Raw genomic sequence first — 19834 nt, 5'->3', positions numbered from 1 at the left:
GAGCAGATGTAGCGTATGTGGCTACGCATGACAGATGTCGCCTTTGCTTACATGTTTACTCTTGACTTTCTTATGCCGGTTTTTGATGACACATTACCTTCGCATTGCATACTAGATGTGAGTGCTAAATTTCATGTCACGCAGAGTCGTAAGTGGTTTAGCACATATGCTAGTGGTATGCTTGGACGTGTGTGTCTAGTTGATGCTTCAATGCATGACATAGTTGGAGCAGGAGATGTCAGACTATTGTTGCCGAGTGGTGCATCATACGTGTTGCAAGATGTATGCCATGTGCCAGGTTTGACATAGAGCTTGATCTCTGTGAGTCAGTTACAAGACAGGAGATGCTAGGTAGTGCTGGATGAGTTGTTGTTGAGGTAAAGTCCCATGTGTCCAGTTAGGCCAGGTACCCACCCACTATACTTATTCATTAGGTACATAATAGAATAAGGGGTCTCACATGTAGAGAGTGAGTTTTAGCCCCTGCAAAGAGTTTTAGCCCCTGCAAACACAAGGTCTCCTCCTCTACTCTCTTCTCCATTGCTGCACACACTCACACACGCTCCCGCTCGTGCACTTCAGTCCCCATAGATCCACGAACTTCAATTTGTATATTCCATATTCAGCCATACTGCTTCAACTCCATCAACAATTTCCACAAATGTTTTTATGAGGTGCCTTCTCCAAAGCGCCTTAGAAATGTTGCTCTTAGCAACAGGTCCCGCCTCTCCTTGGTGGTTTGCACCAAGGCGTTGTACCATTATCTTGCTTCCACTTTCATTTACAGTGGAAAAATATGTAGACGTGAAGCACCGCCATCCCTTCCAGAGAACAACACATGTTATCTCAAGATTATCTAAGAAATCCGAAGCATCTTCCCCCACCTTACCCGTGAAGGTTGGAAAGAAAACGTTTGCCATTGGAAAACAAGATTTTCAAACTCTCTTTTTTTTTTTTTTTTTTTTTTTTTTCTCAAACACAAGTGACTTAGCGGCCTATAGCGGCTTTCTTACAAGGTTGGGTGGATAGATGAAAACAAGATGAAAATCGAAACATTAAAGGAGTGATGGTAATCCAACACGGGGAGGATAATGGGATTTGGGGAGCTAAGGATCTCTCCTAGTGGTGCAACACCAAACAAGAACACAATCTTCTGCTGATAGAAGATCTTCCTATCTACATATATATGTACGTGCATGTGTTGCAAAACTCTAAATGGAAAGCCGGTTGGTCCATTATCCACGATGCATAGAGTGTAGAGTACTCACTTATACCCTTACCATGCCGGTGTTGACAAGTCGGCACATCCATAGGAGGTCATCGCCCTTCATATGCTCCACCTTCCCTTTATTGCTCAGCATGTATGGAGTGATGGCGACATGCTTGACCACTCCTAGCCTTTTTGCTAGCAACAGTTGCAAGTAGTTACTGTAATCCGCTCGTTGCATGAATTCCACACCATTTAATTGTAGCTCATCTTTGGCCCACTGGGTTTCACCCATGGTCTAGGGAAACTTCATGCATGTGGAGATCCTACTCCTGTGTGTTGTGACCCTTGGAGTCAGTGTGTGTATATGACTTCTCTTTCAAGTGCTGACTCTTTTTCTCCCCTTGATAGTGACCTCTCAGTGCTCTTTTATAGGTGCAGGCTCCTTAGTTTAGTATAAGCTAAATAGGTTTAGGGCCCTAAGCTGGAGAGACAAAGCAGGCAAAACCGGGTCCCAGATGGTTGATGGTGCTTTGTTTTGGGAAAGTAAGAAAATGATATTCTCCTAGGTGCGCCTTTGTGACCATCACCTAGAGAGAGGTGGAATATACAACTAGTTTTTTTTGTTTACAAAGTTTGGCTTGGAAAACAGAAAACGAATTACCCTACGGATGTTACTGAGGAAGTGCGTTGTGGATGAGATGTTAGCAAATTGCAGGCTTTACTGGTGTGTTGGTGTAGCACGCTCGGGTGGGGCATGCTTTTCGCATCATTCTTTGATTTGTTGTCGCCGTCACATTTTTTTGGTGTCGTCCTTCTTCGTCTGTCGATGCGTCAATGTCCATTTTCTTTGCTTCTTCCTTCTTGTGTGTGCCATGTGTGTGTGTATTGTTGGTACATATCCCGGGGGATTCACCATGGAAAACTTACCGCACCACGTAAGTGCAGGGGAGGGGGGTTTTTTGCATGTTACATAAGCGTATAAGTTAGGGGGAGGCCCTCAATAATTTATCTCCCAAGCTAAAAATTAAGGGAGGTGGGTATCATATTTATGAGGGGGAGACCTGACCCGGGTTGATTACTTGTAATGATTGGTCACCGATGTGCACTAGAACTTGCATGAATTTAAGGAAAATTTTTATCAAGTCACACATCAAATTTTGCATCAAGCCGGTCATGGATAAGGGCTGATTTTGAGCAGGTCAAGGGTTGATTTACACCAGCTTTGGATGGGTCAGAATTGGAGAGTAGCTAGAGTGTAGGCTAATTGGGCACATAGTTTGAAAGTCAAACTAAGACACATTGAGTGTATATCTAGTTATTATTTAATAGAAGTGGCTCCTTAGTACATTGCCAGTCACTATGCTACACACTCTTTGACTAGTTTTACTCCATTAGATCATGTGAGACCTAAATTTTATATGTAAGATTGGGGTATGATAGTTTTCTTCATTGATTTTTGTATAAGCGTATTAAGGGGGGTCATACTCCCTAATATGGCTCGTATATAGGGGTTTTATCAAATTTGTCCGCTCGCAGGTGGCGTCCTCTTTTGTATATAGAGTGAATCCCCGGGGGTGCATATGTGATTTTGTGTGTGTGTGCTTATGCGTGTAGTGTATGTATGTGTGTACATGTATGTGCTTGTGAGTGTGTATGTGTGTGTATAGAAAGAGAGAGAGAGAGAGAAAGATGAATTTTCTATTTCTGTTGTGTGTGTGTGTGTGTGTGTGAGAGAGAGAGAGAGAGAGAGGGAGAGAGAGAGAGATTGACTAAGAGAGAGTTGTGAGGGTGTGTATGTGTGTGTGTGTGTGTGTGTGTGTGTGTGAGAGAGAGAGAGAGAGAGAGAGAGAGAGAGAGGTGCCAAGCTTCTGATAATGGAGGATAGAGATAGAGAGGGTGGTGCCAAGAAAGAGGAAGAGAGGGAGGGCTAGGCCTAGGGAGGCGGCCCCTCTATGAGTGCAAGGACAAGGAGGTGGGGGGGGGGGGGGGGGGGGGGGGGGGGGGGTGACAAAACTCAACCGTAATCCATCCAAGCTTGGAGACTTTTCTTTGCCCAACATTTTAAGTTCCAACCAACATTCTTCCAAGGTAAAGGGCCTTTCGAATTAGTTAGCTCGGTGAGAGTCCACTAATGTTGGGGTGGCTGAAAACACCTAAACCCTGGCATCTTTGATCATAGGAGAGGGAGAGTCCTCCTTATTACCGATAATTTTGTTGAGGTGATCTAACTTCACTTTGCCCATCTAGTTAGGGTTGTTGATTTAGATTCCTTGATTGTTGATCAAGGAGGTAGATTTTTCTATCGCTTTAGGATCCGGGCTATCAACCACATCTAAGAAAACGATCAGTACATATGGCAGAAGATGGTAGCCCGTTGTTTCCTATCCTTTATAGTTTTGAGTAATGTGTTTTTGTTGGCCTTCTCACTCTTAATACTCATCTCCTTGGCTTGTAGCCTCAGGAGATTAGTCTCCTCCACTTCCCTTGCCTTGCATTTTATTTTGGCCTAGCTCCTCATTAGTAGAGTGAAGAGGGCACCCAATCCCCATTGTGTGAGAAATAGAGGCTGTCAAGCCTAGAAGTAGGTTGCAAGGAGTGGAGGCTGTTGTACATGAACCACATTATCCCTCCATGGGCCAACTTTCCATGCATCAAACAAAGGCCGTTTATCCTCCAGGGCATCCCGTTTCTTACGCTCTCCCCCAGCAAGAATGGATAAAGGACCTTGTCTATCTTTCCCAGAGCATACCATATTAAAGTCTCCCACCATTAAAAACCCTTCAACTTCTAATAGTGAGAGGTCATTCCAAAGTCATTTCCTGCCTTTGGCATCATTAGGAGCGTAGATGTTGATAATAGTGAGTATATGATTATATACCTTGATAGACACCCCAAAGCCTCTTGGATGGGTGCTGGAAAAAAACTTTTTTTTATAGATCCATGTGGACACCTATCATCACCCGACTAAATCCATTATGAGCAGTGCCATAAAAGAAAAGCAGCTCACCAAAAAGCTTGCTTTCTCAGCATAGATGCATCAAGGTGGTGTTATACAAACACAAACAGTTTATATCCTTTCTCCTCTTCATGAATTTCCAGAGCTTTTCTTGCTTCTCTTGTGTTCTTATGCCCTTCACATTGTCGTGATGTGACACATACATAGTGAGAACAAATGCTACAAGATCTATCTTGCAACTTTTTAGATACATAAGTATATTTCCTATAATGTACATATGAATATCTAAGTATAATAATAATCTTTCTATCTCATCCTATTATTTATCTCAAGGGTAGCATATTCTTACATTACCATTAGAAAGTACTATGAAAAAAAGCGTCAATAGCTGTGCCTCTTTAACTAGGGGGCAAAAGGCATTGGTTCTTTCTTTCTACTATCTCATTATCATCTCACACCCTAGCTAGATCATATATCTAGGGTAGCTTCCAATATATATATATATATATATATATATATATATATAATGTATTTTTCTTATATTTCTTTTTAATAGCTACCAGGAAGGAACCAAATCCTAGTGGACACTAGCTTGTATGATTTTCAAAGATACACCTATTTTAATGCATTATTGCAAGGGTGCTTACAAAACTTAGTCAAGAAGCAATGTCATGTTTTAATATAACATGAGGTGTCCATTGGAATCAAATGAAAATTTATGCTAAGGGGACCACAAGAAGACTTTTGCTGCTAGAAATATACCCCATTTTGATGATTGTTTACACAAGGTTCCAATCCAATTGAAAAAAGCATATAAAATAGGGGTCGTTTCTTATGAGCTGAATTTTATGCCCCTATTTTTACTTTTTTTTAAAGCCACGGTTGAGGAGATATTATCAAATGGTGGACCCCAATCTGCCCACATCGTGTAGGGACAGGCCATTCCAAACTTTGTCAATTCATGCTCACACTGGATCTTCTCTTTCTTGCATAACCCTTGGGGGTTTACTTCACCTATAAAAGGGGACCTCTTCTTCCTTGAAAACCATTCATAAGGGAGTGAGATTATTAATGCCTATTTGTACTTAGCCATAAACAGAAGCTTAAGCCTACACTTGCTTCTTGAAGAATACTATCCAATATTGTAAACAATCCTTGTAAGGTCAATCATAACAAAAGAAGGACTTGGATTTGGTGCATCATTCAAGGTTGAAAGTCTTCCTTCTTCTTATCTCTCCATCAAATTGGTGAATAGATCTTGAAGGGTTATCAAACAAGGTGTGTTTTTTATTTGTAATTTTGTTGGTTTCTTGATGTTTTGCTTTTCATCTCTATCCCAACCCTTACCTCTATCTCTATTTAAAAACCTATTTTCTAACCTAGCTATTATCCACTTCTAATTATACACCTATCCTTACCTCTATCTCTATTTCCAAACCTATTTCCTAACCTAGCTATTATCCACTTCTAATTATACACCTATCCTTATCTCTATTTCTATCACCATCTCTCTTGTGTCCTAATTACTGAAGGCATTCTAGCTACAACACTCAGCCAAAGCTATGATTAACCTTCTTGGAGAGTTATGGTAATACACAAGGTGAGTAAGCATTCCATTACACTCTCACAAATATCTCTCACTCGTAGAAGCTCTCTCTCTCTACAAACTCTAGGATCTCCTTGCTACAGGTACATCTCTGCCCGTAGTATCCTTATTGCATACGGGCAAGAATAGGGCTTGGGAGGGAAACTTCTCTTCTCTTCACTTCTCTCATATCTACATTTTGCAAATACTTGAATTATCCTAGATGAATAATCCACATGATGTTAATTTCTATCGCTTTCACTCTGTGCGATCTATTACAATTAACGTACGAGTTATCCATAAAATACACTTCCAACAACGTATAGTGTTTCTCTTTTTCCCAAAGAGGCTCAATGAAATACTTCTTTCACCAGATCCCACCCTTCTAGACTATAACTTTTCTCTTGATATAAGTGTAGTTATCTTGCTATGAACCAAGAAAGTCTGTACACACAATTAACCCCAATCACTAGACAAAACATTTATATCATAGTAAGCACTAAACTACAATTCCAAAGAACAATTTGTAACTTGTTTTGTCGGAAAAGTTTGAATACCATTAACTCATCTATTAACCCTTTCATCTTACCCATGATAAGATATGAACAAAGCCTTGATGTTCTCATCTTTGTGTTGTTTTGGTTTTCTCTTTTGTGTTCTTTATTTGTTTGTGTGAGTGCAAGAGAGAGAGAGAGAGGCTTCTTTGATTGCACTCCCTACTACCAACCTCTAGGCTTCATATCATCTATGGCATAACTCCTTCATATAGTTTTGGAGTTAGCTCACAAATTCTCACAAGAAGAAGCTCGATGCTTTCCTCGCAAGATTGCAAACTTCTTGACAACGTTCTAAGATAGCACTTGGAGTGTGGAGGTCATGGGGAGAGAGGGACGAAATCTTCAACATTTGGAGTCAACCAAGTCCCCTCACCTCTTGTCACAAAGGATGTCAGAGGCTCTTCACAGTCAAGGGGCTTCCTTTCCTGTAAAATTTCAAATGGATTGTGAAGAGGGATGTTGATAGCCCCTCTCTGCTATTTCAAGGCATTCTTCATTGTACACAATGCATGGCTTCTACGTATTGAGAGTTTTCCCAAGCATAACCTTTGTTTTGGATCCATTTTCAATCAACCCACTATGCAAGAAAAAGTTTTCCAATAAAATCATAAGGTTTTGTGCATCTTCTAAAGTATGGGCCAAAAGAACCTCCTCAGTGCCCTATCAAAGATTCTTCCAAGAAACTATATCTAGAACTTTCTTGAAGTCCTCAAAGCAAAAATACAATCCTTTACCTTTCAAGAGGCTTTCTTCCATGAGAGCTTGAGAGGGAAAATGTGATCATGGATGGTGCAATGATGGTTTCAAAACCTAGCTTGTCAATATGCATGGTTTCCATTGATTTTTAAGCCCATTCACTTACCTTCATTTCTGTCAAACATCTAAACAAATTTTCCATAAGAGAACCAACCACTATAGTTTGGTAATTGTTTACATTTTTCAAATCTCCCCCTTTATGCAAAGGTTTGATTCAATTTATACTTCAATCATGAGGTATGCCATGCTGAAGTGCAAGGCTAAACATTTCACATATCTATCAATGTGTTTCCTCAGTTGTTTATTTGAGCATTTTGGACTTAATACCTTGAAGATCTCTCGCCTTACAAGTGGCCAAGTTTTTAAGGTCTCCATGCTTGTCTCCAATGGTGAAGAAGGAATCTGCGCATGAAAGAGAACCATTGCATGGCACATGTCATACATTTGGTTGCTCATATAGATTCTTGCAATGCATATACATGTCCATAAGAGTCACGTGACTGAGACTCTTTTGCTCCTTATATTTCTCCCAAATTACCACATGCTTGTGCCTTCTCTTGAGGGAGAAAATTTCTCGATCGAGGTGCACCTTCTTCTATTTTTCTTGAGAAGTTCTTTGTACGCATGCAAATGCTTTTGATAGTCTTTTTTATCATTGTTTTCCTCTAAACTCATCAAGTACTTTGTGCTTATTTAAGTTTTGTATCAAACCAGTTCTTTTGAGCTACCTTTATTGATGCCTTTATGTGACATGAGAGAGAGAGAGAGAGAGAGAGAGTAATTATTATACCTTGTCATAAAAAGGGGGCTAGGTTACATTGCTAAGTTTAATGCAGTCCCACCTACAAATTTTGAAAATTACCTCTAAATGCTAAATTTGAAAACAAGAAAACCTAAAAAGATTAGTGTAATTTGGCGTAAAGACCTTCAAATTTAGTCAATCCACCTCTAAAATTTCTCATATATAGGTTTTCCAAGTTTTTGAAAAAAAAATCCTTTTTTATTTAAAAAAAGCAGTGCTAAGTTATGTATGCTCATGCAAACCTACCATCCTCTCAAGGAAATCAACTATTGAATTGGAGCTGATCTCTTCAAATAGTTGATTCCATTGTTAGAATTTACAGCTACTGGTAAGTCGTCAATTTAGTCAGAGAAACTGGGATAGAAGGTGAAAACTAGACTGAAATAGTTAACTGAATTGACATAGTATACTGGAATGAGAAATAGATTGGACAACTGGAAAAGTGTTTACAGTTTCAGATTCAGATTCATAGTTTATGAATAGCAAGTACAAGGTATAACAGACTGAAGCTCAATTGACTACAGTAGTTATGATTACAAAGTAGAGTTACAGGTGAAGAGATTGTAGCTCAAGAACAACTTAGGAGGCTAAAACTAAGAGAACTAAGAAGTAAGAAATCAAAAGACAAGCAGCCCGATTACAATGTAATGGGTCCTATTTATAGCCTCTAGAAGTTACTGCAGTAACTGTTGTGGTAATTATTGTTGTTGACTAATCCACTGGATGTCTTGGAGGAGACAATTTCCACCTGCTAGAGCCGTCTTCGTCGTCTACATCCTTCCCTCCTTTCTTGAATTTTGGTATAACTCCAAATTTTTTGAAAAATCCACCGTCTGATTCTGAAATGGTGTTGAGGAGCCCACTGTCTAGGTTTCTGGTTGAGTGCCAAACCGTAAACCGTAAACCCATTTTTCTGGTTGGTGAGTTGGCCGGTGTTTCTTGTGAGTCGGCCGATGTTCCTCCTGAGTTGGCTCATGTTTCTCATGGTAATACCACTATGAAGCTACTAGCTCTACTTGTATTGCTAGCTTTATGCTATATTTCATTCTTGTTCAGTGCTTGACACCCCTATAATTGTAATTCCAAGGGTGTCCAGCCAAAGAAATTGCAGCGTCTCACTGGGAAAATCCACCGTCTGATTCTGAGATGGAACTACCCAGTATCCTTCCACTGAACCCAATTCCTCTTGCCCTTCTTCTATGCTCGTGCTTCAGAAGTTCCAGTGCCAGCATTTTCCTCCTAGATAAGTTGATAAATGGCCTCCTGCTCAAGCTGATCCCACCTTGCTGTGGACATTTCCAATTCATAAGGTGTGAGAGGATTATATGTTTTAGTTTCGGGATCATATTGTGTATGTCTACCCTTTGTCAGACGGCATCGAGCCAATTTATGACAATGCAAAGCTGTGTAGATCCATCCTTCTAGGAGAGGCTAATTTGTTTTAATCCTAGCTTCAAAGAGTATCTCAGCCATTTCTTTGTATTGTGGCCCCAAACCTGGTTTAGCCGTAATATCCTTTTCAGGAATTTTAGAGGACTCCACAGTGAGTTGAAGTAGCTAATTTCTGATCTTGGTAAGACCTTTGAGCTGGATTTTCCATTGTCCCATACAGAGCTTGATCCTCTATATTTCTTCTTGCAGCTCTGAGACATCATTTCATTGGAGAGCATCATCGATCAGCGTCTGCTAGGTTTTCCATTCTACAGTGGCCCGCTCATACCAATCTTGAAGATCACTAGTGATGTTATAGTATGTGAGCCGATCCACTGGTTCCAGATGTTGAGGATACAAGGGTGGGAAAAACCTAGGCAGCTTAGTCTCCCGAGTGGACAAGGCATACAGGAGAACTGGGGAATCAGGTACAAATTCTAAAAAATTTAGAACAATCTGGTTCTCTTGCTGCATCATCTTCTTGGTGACTCTAATCAGTTGGAAAAATCTTCGGAGAGCAGTTGCTTGTGTCCCTACTGTCATTTGAGTTTGTGGTCCCTTACTGCTGCTGGAAGCTTGATCTTCAATAATAGCTTGTACCCTCTGGTCCAAAACTCCTCTAGCAATTTTCATTTGTAGTAGGACTTATTCCAGTTGATTTTTGACCTCTTTCATACATTTATATGTGGGGCCTATTCCCAAGCAGGAGCACTGTTCAATCCCGGGGGATTCACTCTATATACAAAATGGGACGCCACCTGCGAGTGGACAACTTTGATAAAACCCCTATATATGACTCATATTAGGGATTATGACCCCCCTTTCTACGCTTATACGACAATCAATGCAGAAAACTATCATACCCCTATCTTACATATAAAACTCAGGTCTCACATGATCCAACTGAGTAAAACTATTCAAAGAGCGTGCAGCATAGTGATTGGCAACGTACTAAGAAACCACTTCTGTTGATCCAATTTCGACCCATCCAAATTACTCAAAAAACATGGTTATAAAGTTGTGCTAGCTAGGTTCTCCGTGTAAATTTGCATCTGTACAAACTCTTTATAGCTTTCATCCCTCAACAAATGAACTATAATCACAAAACAAGCAATTGATACAAATCAATGTTAGTTCTTGCATGTATCTATTGGCTCACAAGTTTGAGGGCAGAGTCTTTTGGGAAGCCATGATTTTGCAACACAAAAAAAATCCTCTCATTTTTCCCTTTTCTCACTTCTCCCCTCTCCCCTCTTCCCCCCCACCCCATATATATGATACCCCCTTCTTTATTTTTAAGCTTGGAAGATAAATTATTGGGGGCCTCCCCCTAACTTATACGCTTATGTAACTTGTAAAAAAAAACCCCTCCCCTGTACTTACGTGGTGCGGTAAACTTTCCACGGTGAATCCCCTGGGTGTTCAATGGCTAAGGAATGACAGTCTACAGTAAACTGCTGCTGCCAATGTGCATTGACCAGCTTATCATCAAAGGTAGTGCCCATTCAGGTACTCTCTCTAGCAACTAAATTCTGCTAGGATGCTCAGGCAGTTGGCACACCTCCTGATCATGGAAAGCGGTTGATTTCCAATGCTGGACCATTTCTCTGGCACCGACATATAACCTCTGAAAACGTTCCAAATTATAAAGAAGAACATCATCCTCCCGACACATCCTAGTTATAGGATCTTGCTAATGTCTTAGACTTTTTATTTAGTGTGATGAGTTGTAATGAATGTTGCTCATCACCTTTCAGAGTTTCAGTCACAACCTTTAGCTCTCCCTTTCACATCTGCACAGTGCTACACGACTAGTGTACTAAGGAGTCTTCAATGTTGAGGCTATTTGCTGATTTCCAACCCCTTGATCTCTCGACTGCTGATCCTTATACTAGTCTGGCTGGTCCGTGTTGGGATGACTGCCCACTGTGGCAGTTGATCCACCAGCACCAGATCCTAGAGGTGGAGATGTAGGAGAGTCATTATCATCATTATGCCTATCTGCCGGTTCATCCTCCTCCTCTTCATCCTTGTTACCATATACATGTGGTAGTGATGTGTGTGAACACACTAGGACCGCCGGGGCATTTTTTCCCTCTTTAGGAGGTTTTTCCCCCCGAGCATTGTATATACGCCCATCACTCTAAGGCTATCTATCTTTCCATTGCATACTAAGTAACACACTCTCCATTGTGTGCCTTGAGCTTCCTTCATCTTCTCCAAGTTGTGTGTGTTTCTCTGCAACCCTAATTCCAACAATTGGTATTAGAGTAGGTTGCATCCTCCTAGGCTTAGTTGCCAGTTCCTCCAGCACATGCCTGCTCACTTTCTCTGATTTTAGTGAGCTTTGGCAAGGGTTTGCTGGTCGACAAAAATTTTGGATGAGCTCATAGAGCTCAGTCTGCTCAGATTATTGATTCGGGCTCATTTTGGCCTCCGTTTCCACTACAGACAATACTGTAGAGGCTAATTTGTCATTTTGTGCAGAATTTTTGTCAGTGCTGTTTTCTGCATAATAGGTGCCTCATAGTATTCTACGGTTTGTGCTATATAGCACGTGTTGTTCCCGCCCCGTTTCTCCTATTTTTGGGCAGCTTTCACATCAAGTGCAGCATTTACCATGGTTGACAACAACACAGATGTGTTCAAGATGTTTGCTGCTGAGGACAGTTTGGATGGGGATGACTACCCTATGTGGGCTTATATGATGCAACATGTTATTGTGTCAAAGGGCATCTGGAACATTGTGCAGGGCATTGATGTACGTCCTGGTTCTGAGGATGTTGAGGATATTGCAGGTCTTGCTGCAAGAATTGCTGCTATTAGAGTTGGTTTGCCTACGGCAGAACAAGCTCGTTGAAATGTAAAGGATGTGCAGGCTCATGCATTGATTGCGTTGTCTGTGAGGCACACCATTGTTCCTCACATTCGTTCAGCAAAATCTGCAAAACGGGCTTGGATATTCTAGCAGGTCTTTATGCAAGCCGCAATGAGGCTAAAAGTGCTTTGCTGCGTAAAGAGCTGGAGTCGAAAGATTATGCATGAGGAGGATGATATGGACACTTTTCTTGCTGGTGTCAAGGATATCAATGAGCAATTTATTTCTACAAATGAAGTCATTTCAGACAGTTCCCTTGTGCAGACTGTTCTTGATGCCTTACCAGATTCTTACCAGACTTTTGCTAGTACTTGGAGACTTATGACCCAAGGAAATCATGAAGTTGTCAAGTTTGATGCATTATGCACATTGTTATTGCAAGAGTCACTTTCTAGAAAAAAACAGGACTAGGTAGCGTGCAGTTGAACAGGCTTTTATTGCTTCTCAAAGAAGGGGTGGTAACAGCAATCCAGCCACTTCTTATGGTTCTGCTACCAGTGGCAAAAATTCTGTTCCTAATGCTTCTGCTGGCAGCATTTCGTCTGGAGATTCTGGTGATAAGGGCAAAAAGAAGATGTGTTGCCATTATTGTAAATCTAATGATCACTTGATCATGTTGTGTCCCAAGTTGAAGTCCAAAGAGGCTAAGAAGAAAGAGGGTGGTTCCACTACAAATGCAGCCATTGTTGAGTCTTCTGTGAAAGGAGACCGTGATGCTGATGTTGATGCAGAATGGGCTTTTAGCGCAGAGTGCACTTACAATCCTGATGTCCATGATGCATGCTTGTTAGTTGCTGTAGATTCACATGTGTGGTATTTCGACAGTGTTGTTACAAAGCACATTACCTCACATCGTGAATTGTTTACCTCTCTCTCGAGTCTGTCCCTCATGGGAATTCAGTCACTTGTGCCAACAATGCCTCTTATCCGATTCAGGGAGTTGGAAAGATTGTGCTTACTACTGCAAATGGCAGTTCCCTCACACTTGTTGATGCACTTTATGTACTTGGGATCAAGAAGAATCTCTTGTCTGTATCCACACTTGCTAGAGTTGGACTTGTAGTCAAAGTTGTGGATGACAGATGTACAGTTCATGATCTCAGTTTTGGTGATGAAATTGTTCCATCTGGCCTTTTGTGTTGTGGGTTGTATAAGCTCACTTTGTATGACAAGTGTGGACAAAATTTTGCAAATGCTGTTGCAAATTCAAGGGCTACATTATAAAATTTCGGAGGTCATTTGGAGGGCCTTGTAAGAAATTGTATTTCTCTCTCTAGAAACTTTTTTTAAAATGCACTTGCACCTTGTGAGTACGTCCAAAAGGACAACCAGACACTCTGAAAAGTAGATTTATATTCCCAATCGTCCTTGAAAACGGTCACTTTTTTATTTAATGCGAGCGTCTTTTTCAGGAGGCAGGTGCGGCGCATTCAATGCAGCTTACGTCATCACTGAAAGTTGAAAAGTCACAAACTGTAAAATAGTGATAGATTTTGAGGATTTTGACACCACCAATGCATCCGGAACGCCTAAATACCTTAAAAACGAATGTCTACTTGTCTCATTCCGACATCCGGAGAGGCAAAAAATGTCAAAAAACCCCCAAAAATGGGCTTTTTACTAAAGGCGCGCGAGGAGGCATTCTAAAATTTTAGAATGCCCCTCTGCGCGCCGTTAGTACAAAGCCCATTTTTGGGGGTTTTTTGACACTTATCTTTCCAAAAAGCCCCTTTTTAGAGGTTTTTGGACATTTTTCTCTCAAAAAGCTCCCTAAAAAAAAGAAAAAAGGGCCTTTTTACTAACGGCGCGCGAGGAGGCATTCCAAAATTTTGGAATGCCCCCTCGCGCGCCGTTAGTACAAAGCTTTTTTTAGTGATTTTTGGACACTTATCTTTCCAAAAAGCCCCTATTTAGAGGTTTTTGGACATTTTCCTCTCAAAAAGCTCCCTAAAAAGAGGAAAAAAGGGCCTTTTTACTAATGGCGCGCGAGGAGGCATTTTAAAATTTTGGAATGCCCCCTCGCGCGCCGTTAGTACAAAGCTCTTTTTAGTGATTTTTGGACACTTATCTTTCCAAAAAGCCCCTTTTTAGAGGTTTTTGGACATTTTCCTCTCAAAAAGCTCCCTAAAAAGAGGGAAAAAGGGCCTTTTTACTAACGACGCGCGAGGAGGCATTCCAAAATTTTGAAATGCCCCCTCGCGCGCCGTTAGTAAAATGTTCTTTTAGGGGTGTTTGACATTTTTGGCCTCTTTGGATGTCTAAGCGAGGCAATTGGACATTCATTTCTAGGAGATATGTGTGTTCCGGACGCATTGGCAGTATCAAAAGTTTCAAAATCTTCCACCACTTGATAGTTTTGTGACTTTTTGAGTTCTAGTGATGACGTATCCCGTATCAAATGCACCGCATCTACCTTCTGAAAAAGGTGCTCGCATTAAATAAAAGAGAGTGCTCGTCTTCAAGGACCACTAGATTATTAAATGAGGAGAGGGACACCTTTTATATTTTTGTTAATATCAATCTTTTTTTCTACGTAACGTAGGCTCTTCTCTCATTGGAGGAGCTTATTTTCCTCTCTCTACCAAAAGGCCCTCCAAAAGACCTCCGAAATCTCCTAATGTTTCAGATGCAAAACTTTGGCATGCACGTTTTGGTCATCTGAATTTTGCCAGTTTGCTGCATTTACAGAAATCTGATATGGTTGCTTCTTTGCTGCCTCTTGAAGCACCTGTCAAACATGTTTGTGAAGGATATATTTTGGGTAAGATGCAGTATTCTAAGTTTCCAAAGGATGGTTCAGTTCGGGCCACATGTAGGTTGCAGCTTGTGCATAGTGATGTTTGTGGGCCCATGCAAACTCCGTCCTTGGGCAATTACCTTTACTTCGTGACTTTCATTTATGATTACTCTAGGCATGCAAGGGTATTTCCACTTAAAGCGAAGTTTCGAAATTTTTATGTGCTTCAAACAATTTTTGGCTATGGCTGAAAATGTCTCGAAATGTACTATGGGCACCCTCCGTTCCGATCGAGGGGGGGGAGCATATGTCTCATGAATTTAATGCATTTCTGGCTAGTCGTGGGATAAAACACCAATGTATAGTTCCTTATACACCTCAGAAAAATGGTGTTGCTGAGAGGAAAAAAAGGTCACTGACGGAAATGGCACGATGTATGGTAAAAAGTCAAGCTTTTTCGCATTCTTTCTGGCTTGAGGCCATCATGTGTGCCACTTATGTACTTAACAGGTTGCCTACAAAATCTTTGTAGTCTATTAATCCATATGAATCATGGCATGATAGAAAGCCTTCTATTGAGCACATGCGTGTTTTTGGCTATTTGGCATATGCTTTGGTGCCACAAACACAGCGCAAAAAATTGAATGATAAGGTTTTCAAGTGTATTTTTTTGGTTATAGTGCTGAAAGCAAAGGTTACAGGTTATATCATCCGCAAACAAAGCGTATTCTGGTTTCACAGGATATAGTGTTTGTGGAAGATTCTGTTCAGCCCTTGCTGTCATGTACTAGAGACAATAATGTAAGCTCACAGGACATTTATGACACTTTGTTGCCTCTTTTCAGTGGTGGAAATACGAATGTAATTTCCAATGAGGCAAATGTACAGCCTATGGGGGTTTCTGAAAATGTTATAGATCAACCTATTACTGATGCAGATGTACATGATGTACTTGATGAGGAAAGGGCTGAAAATGAGCAGGCTAGAGGTATGCCAAAATGGTTGGTGCACACTTTGCGTGACAGTAAATTGGATGCAAATTTGTCTTGTCGTACTCGTTCAGGCTCTCGCCATGCATCTTATGCATCAGATTGTTATGCTATGGCTGTGTCTAGCTTACATGATGTTGAGGAGTCTCTGTCTTTTGATGAAGCACAGAATTCAAAAAATTGGATGGCTGCCATGCAATCAGAAAATGACACATGGACTTTATGTGATTTGCCTCCTGGCAAAAGGCCATTGGTACAAAGTGGGTTTACAAGTTGAAACGCAAGCCGGATGGTGAGATTGATCGCCATAAGGCTCGACTTGTCACAAAGGGTTATGCACAGTAAAAAGGCATAGATTATGAAGAGAATTTTTCTCCCACTTGTCGTATGACTATTGTGTGTTTTCTATGTGCATTGGCAGCTCATTTTGGTTGGGATGTACATCAATCAGACGTTGTTACTGCTTTCTTGAATGGTGACATATTTGAGGAAGTTTATGTACCACAACCTCACGGTTTTGTCATAAAAGGACAAGAGGACAAAGTGTGCAGATGTAAGAAGGCATTGTATGGGTTGAAGCAATCTCCTCGTGCTTGGTATGAGAAAGTTGACACTCATTTGGTTAAACAAGGCTTTCGTAACAGTCAACAGAAAGCACATTGTATGTAAAACGTGAGGGTGATGTACCTCTCATTGTGGTTCTTTATGTCGATGATTTGTTGATCACTGGACCAAATGAGAGACATATTGCTGAATTTAAGGCTGATTTGAATGCTACTTTCAAGATGAAAGATTTGGGGCTGTTGCATCATTACTTGGGTATACAGTTTAAGCAATGTGATGGTGGTATTGCCTTGTGTCAGAAAAGTTACATAGAGACATTGTCATGTAAGTTTGGACTTGAGGATTGCAAACCTATTGCCACTCCCATGGAAACAGGTTTGAAGTTGAGTCTACATGATGCTGGCGATCCTGCTGATGTCACTCTTTACCAAACTACTATTGGCTGCCTCATTTATGTATGGAGTACGAGACCAGATATTCAGTTTGCACTCTCATAGATCAACAGATTTATGCATAACCCAAGGTCTAAGCATTGGCAAGTTGTCAAGAGGATTTTCCGCTACCTTAGTGGCACTTTACATCTTGGATTGTTTTATCCCAAGGGGGGATCATTGCCACCAGCCTTACATGCTTTTTCGAACTCAGATTGGGCTGGTTGTTTGACACGCGAGAGTCCACAAGTGGTTTTTGTTTCATGCTTGGCAGTTAATGTATATCATGGTTGAGCAAGAAGCAACCTACTGTGGCCACTTCGAGTTGTGGGGCTGAGTACAGGGCAATCTTCACAGCTACGGTTGATTGTTTATGGCTCAGACGCCTTATGGCTGATTTGGGTGTTGGACACGACACTGCCAACACTATCTACAGTAACAATCAGAGCGCATTGGTAGTTGCGAGGAACCGAGTTTTTCATGCTCGCACAAAGCACATTGAGGTGCATTACCACTATGTCAAGGAGAGGCTCTCAACAGGAGAGATCAGCTTGGATTATGTGCCAACATAGGACAACCTTGCATATCTTTTCACAAAGGCATTGTCTCGTGAGAAGCTTGAAGCTTTCCGCAAAGCTTTGGGCTTACTCCCCTTTGTGGACTGATCATGTCCTCAGGGCATGGCACTTCCCTTTAATCATGTGCCAGCTCTCGTTCACCGCATCACTCCAGGGGGGATTTGTTACCATATACATGTGGTAGTGATGTGTGTGAACACACTAGGACCGCCGATGCATTTTAATCTCTTTAGGAGGTTTTTTCCCCCGAGCATTGTATATACGCCCATCACTCTAGGGCTATCTATCTTTCCATTGCATAATAAGTAACACACTCTCCATTGTGTGCCTTGAGCTTCCATCGTCTTCTCCAAGCTGTGTGTGTTTCTCTGCAACCGTAATTCCAACAATCCTTCTCTTCTGCTTTCTCAGAATCCTCATCGAGGTAATTCTGCTTCTCAATATAGTCCAGAATGGCTTGATTTACCAAAGCACTACTATACTCAGAAAGTTTGTCCTGCAAATCACTTTGCATGGTTCCCATGAGCACCCTCAGATTATCCATATTGAAGACAATGTTGCCTTCTGGATTCAAAATATCTGCCAATTTATTATATATATATCTTTCTCTTAAAGAGGCTTTCAATGCAGTGTGGCTGGTCAGTAACGAGTTGAATTCATCTCTCTTCATCCTTAGCATAGTTTCAAATCTGTCAGCAACTCTCTCAGCCTCTACCTTTTCTTCTCTCAATTGCCTCGTCTGAAACTCAATCCTTGTCAACTTACCTTCCAACGTCTGAATTGTCCTGGCTGAATGATTTTCAAGAACACTATGCCTCAAGGACTGTGCCCCTATATACTGTTGTAACGTTTCAACGTGCTACTCATTGTTTCTCAATTCAAGTTGTAACTTGGTCACTTCAGTAGTGGACGACGAGGCATCCATCATTTATCCCAAGGCATGGAGAATCGTATTCCAGGATGATTGCATTATCATTGAGCAACCATCATTGATTGTTGTTGGGTCAGAGGCAAAAACTGACTCATAAACTGTAATAGGAGACATATATGGTAGTGTGGTATAATCAGGTTTGTGCAGGATTAATCGTCCTTTGAGAGGATGAGTCTGGAGCTATTGTAATTTGTCCTTTTTTGTTAAAGCTAAATCCATTTCACTGAAAGGGATAGTAGAATTACCAAGTGGGCTAGCAGGCATCGAACCTTTTCCCTTATCAGTGTTGTGGACTGCCAACTGCTGAGCACTGGTCTTGTGAGGCTGGTCTTTTCCAACACTAGTGGCTATTGAACTCTGCTCAGTTTGTTGGCTAATCCCAACAATAGTCTTTGCTAGAGGCTGGTTTGTCTGGCCGCGGCTAAAGTATGGTATGCTATAGATTTTTTAGTAACACAGTTTTGACCTGACTTTATAGCTGCTTTAAGAGAGCACTGCTCTTGGCCAATGTAGTTTTTGGTCTCTTAGAGCTGCCAGCTTCCTCCTGTGTGACCTTTCTCTTTTGACCAGGAAGAGCCAACTGAGTGCCTAGGGTTTCTTCATCAGAGAATGAGTCAACATTGTTAGTCACACTGGGATGGGTTTTTGACTCCACGCCATCTGTACTTGATGATGAGCATCCGGGGAAGTTGCCCAGTAAAGAAACTACCAGACATACCAGGCTTTAAAAACAGTGTGAGACTTTAGCTTGGCGGTTTGCTGAAGCACATTATGAGACAAAATCTGACATAGGTTGATTGAAGCCATGGCATCCAATCTTTTTGCCAGTAGCATAGCAAACAACTTTTGTGAAACATATGTGGGGCTATTCTTCAGACTCACAGCTTCAACCACAAACCGGTAAGCAAAGGAACGTCCAGACCTGCTACTGGAACCCCTTGCACACTGGCCTTATATTTTTTATTGGCTGCGTCATCTTCCTTCAGAGCTGCACTTATCTGCTGTGGAGTTGCCACAGCCGGATTTGGCTCATTTGGCATCTTGAAAGCATAAGCAATATTGTCTGGAGTTGCTGACACTTTCATTCCATACACCATAGCACTACCTTCATCAGCATTGAAGGAATCTAGAAACTGCCTAATGATGGCTGTGTCGAGCTTTATTCTTGTGGCTTGCACTACCACATGCAAATCCCACAGTCGTAACAACGCTTTTGCTTGCTTAGTAAACACATACCACTGTATCTTGCTATGGGGAATGAGTGGTAGGGAGGCTTTGATAGAGGTGATAAGTTCTTGAGTCTCTTCTATAGTGTCCTCCATCTTCTCCCACATTTTTCTTCGGCCCATACAAGGTGAAGATGATGCCTCTGTGGAAGAATAAGAAGAAGACTTACCCGAATATTCAAATCCATATCCAGGCGTGTCGG

This window comes from Adiantum capillus-veneris, chromosome 11, assembly GCF_014529385.1.
Source record: "Adiantum capillus-veneris isolate H3 chromosome 11, ASM1452938v2, whole genome shotgun sequence".
NCBI lineage: Eukaryota > Viridiplantae > Streptophyta > Polypodiopsida > Polypodiales > Pteridaceae > Adiantum > Adiantum capillus-veneris.
Note: the sequence above shows the minus strand (reverse complement) of the source record.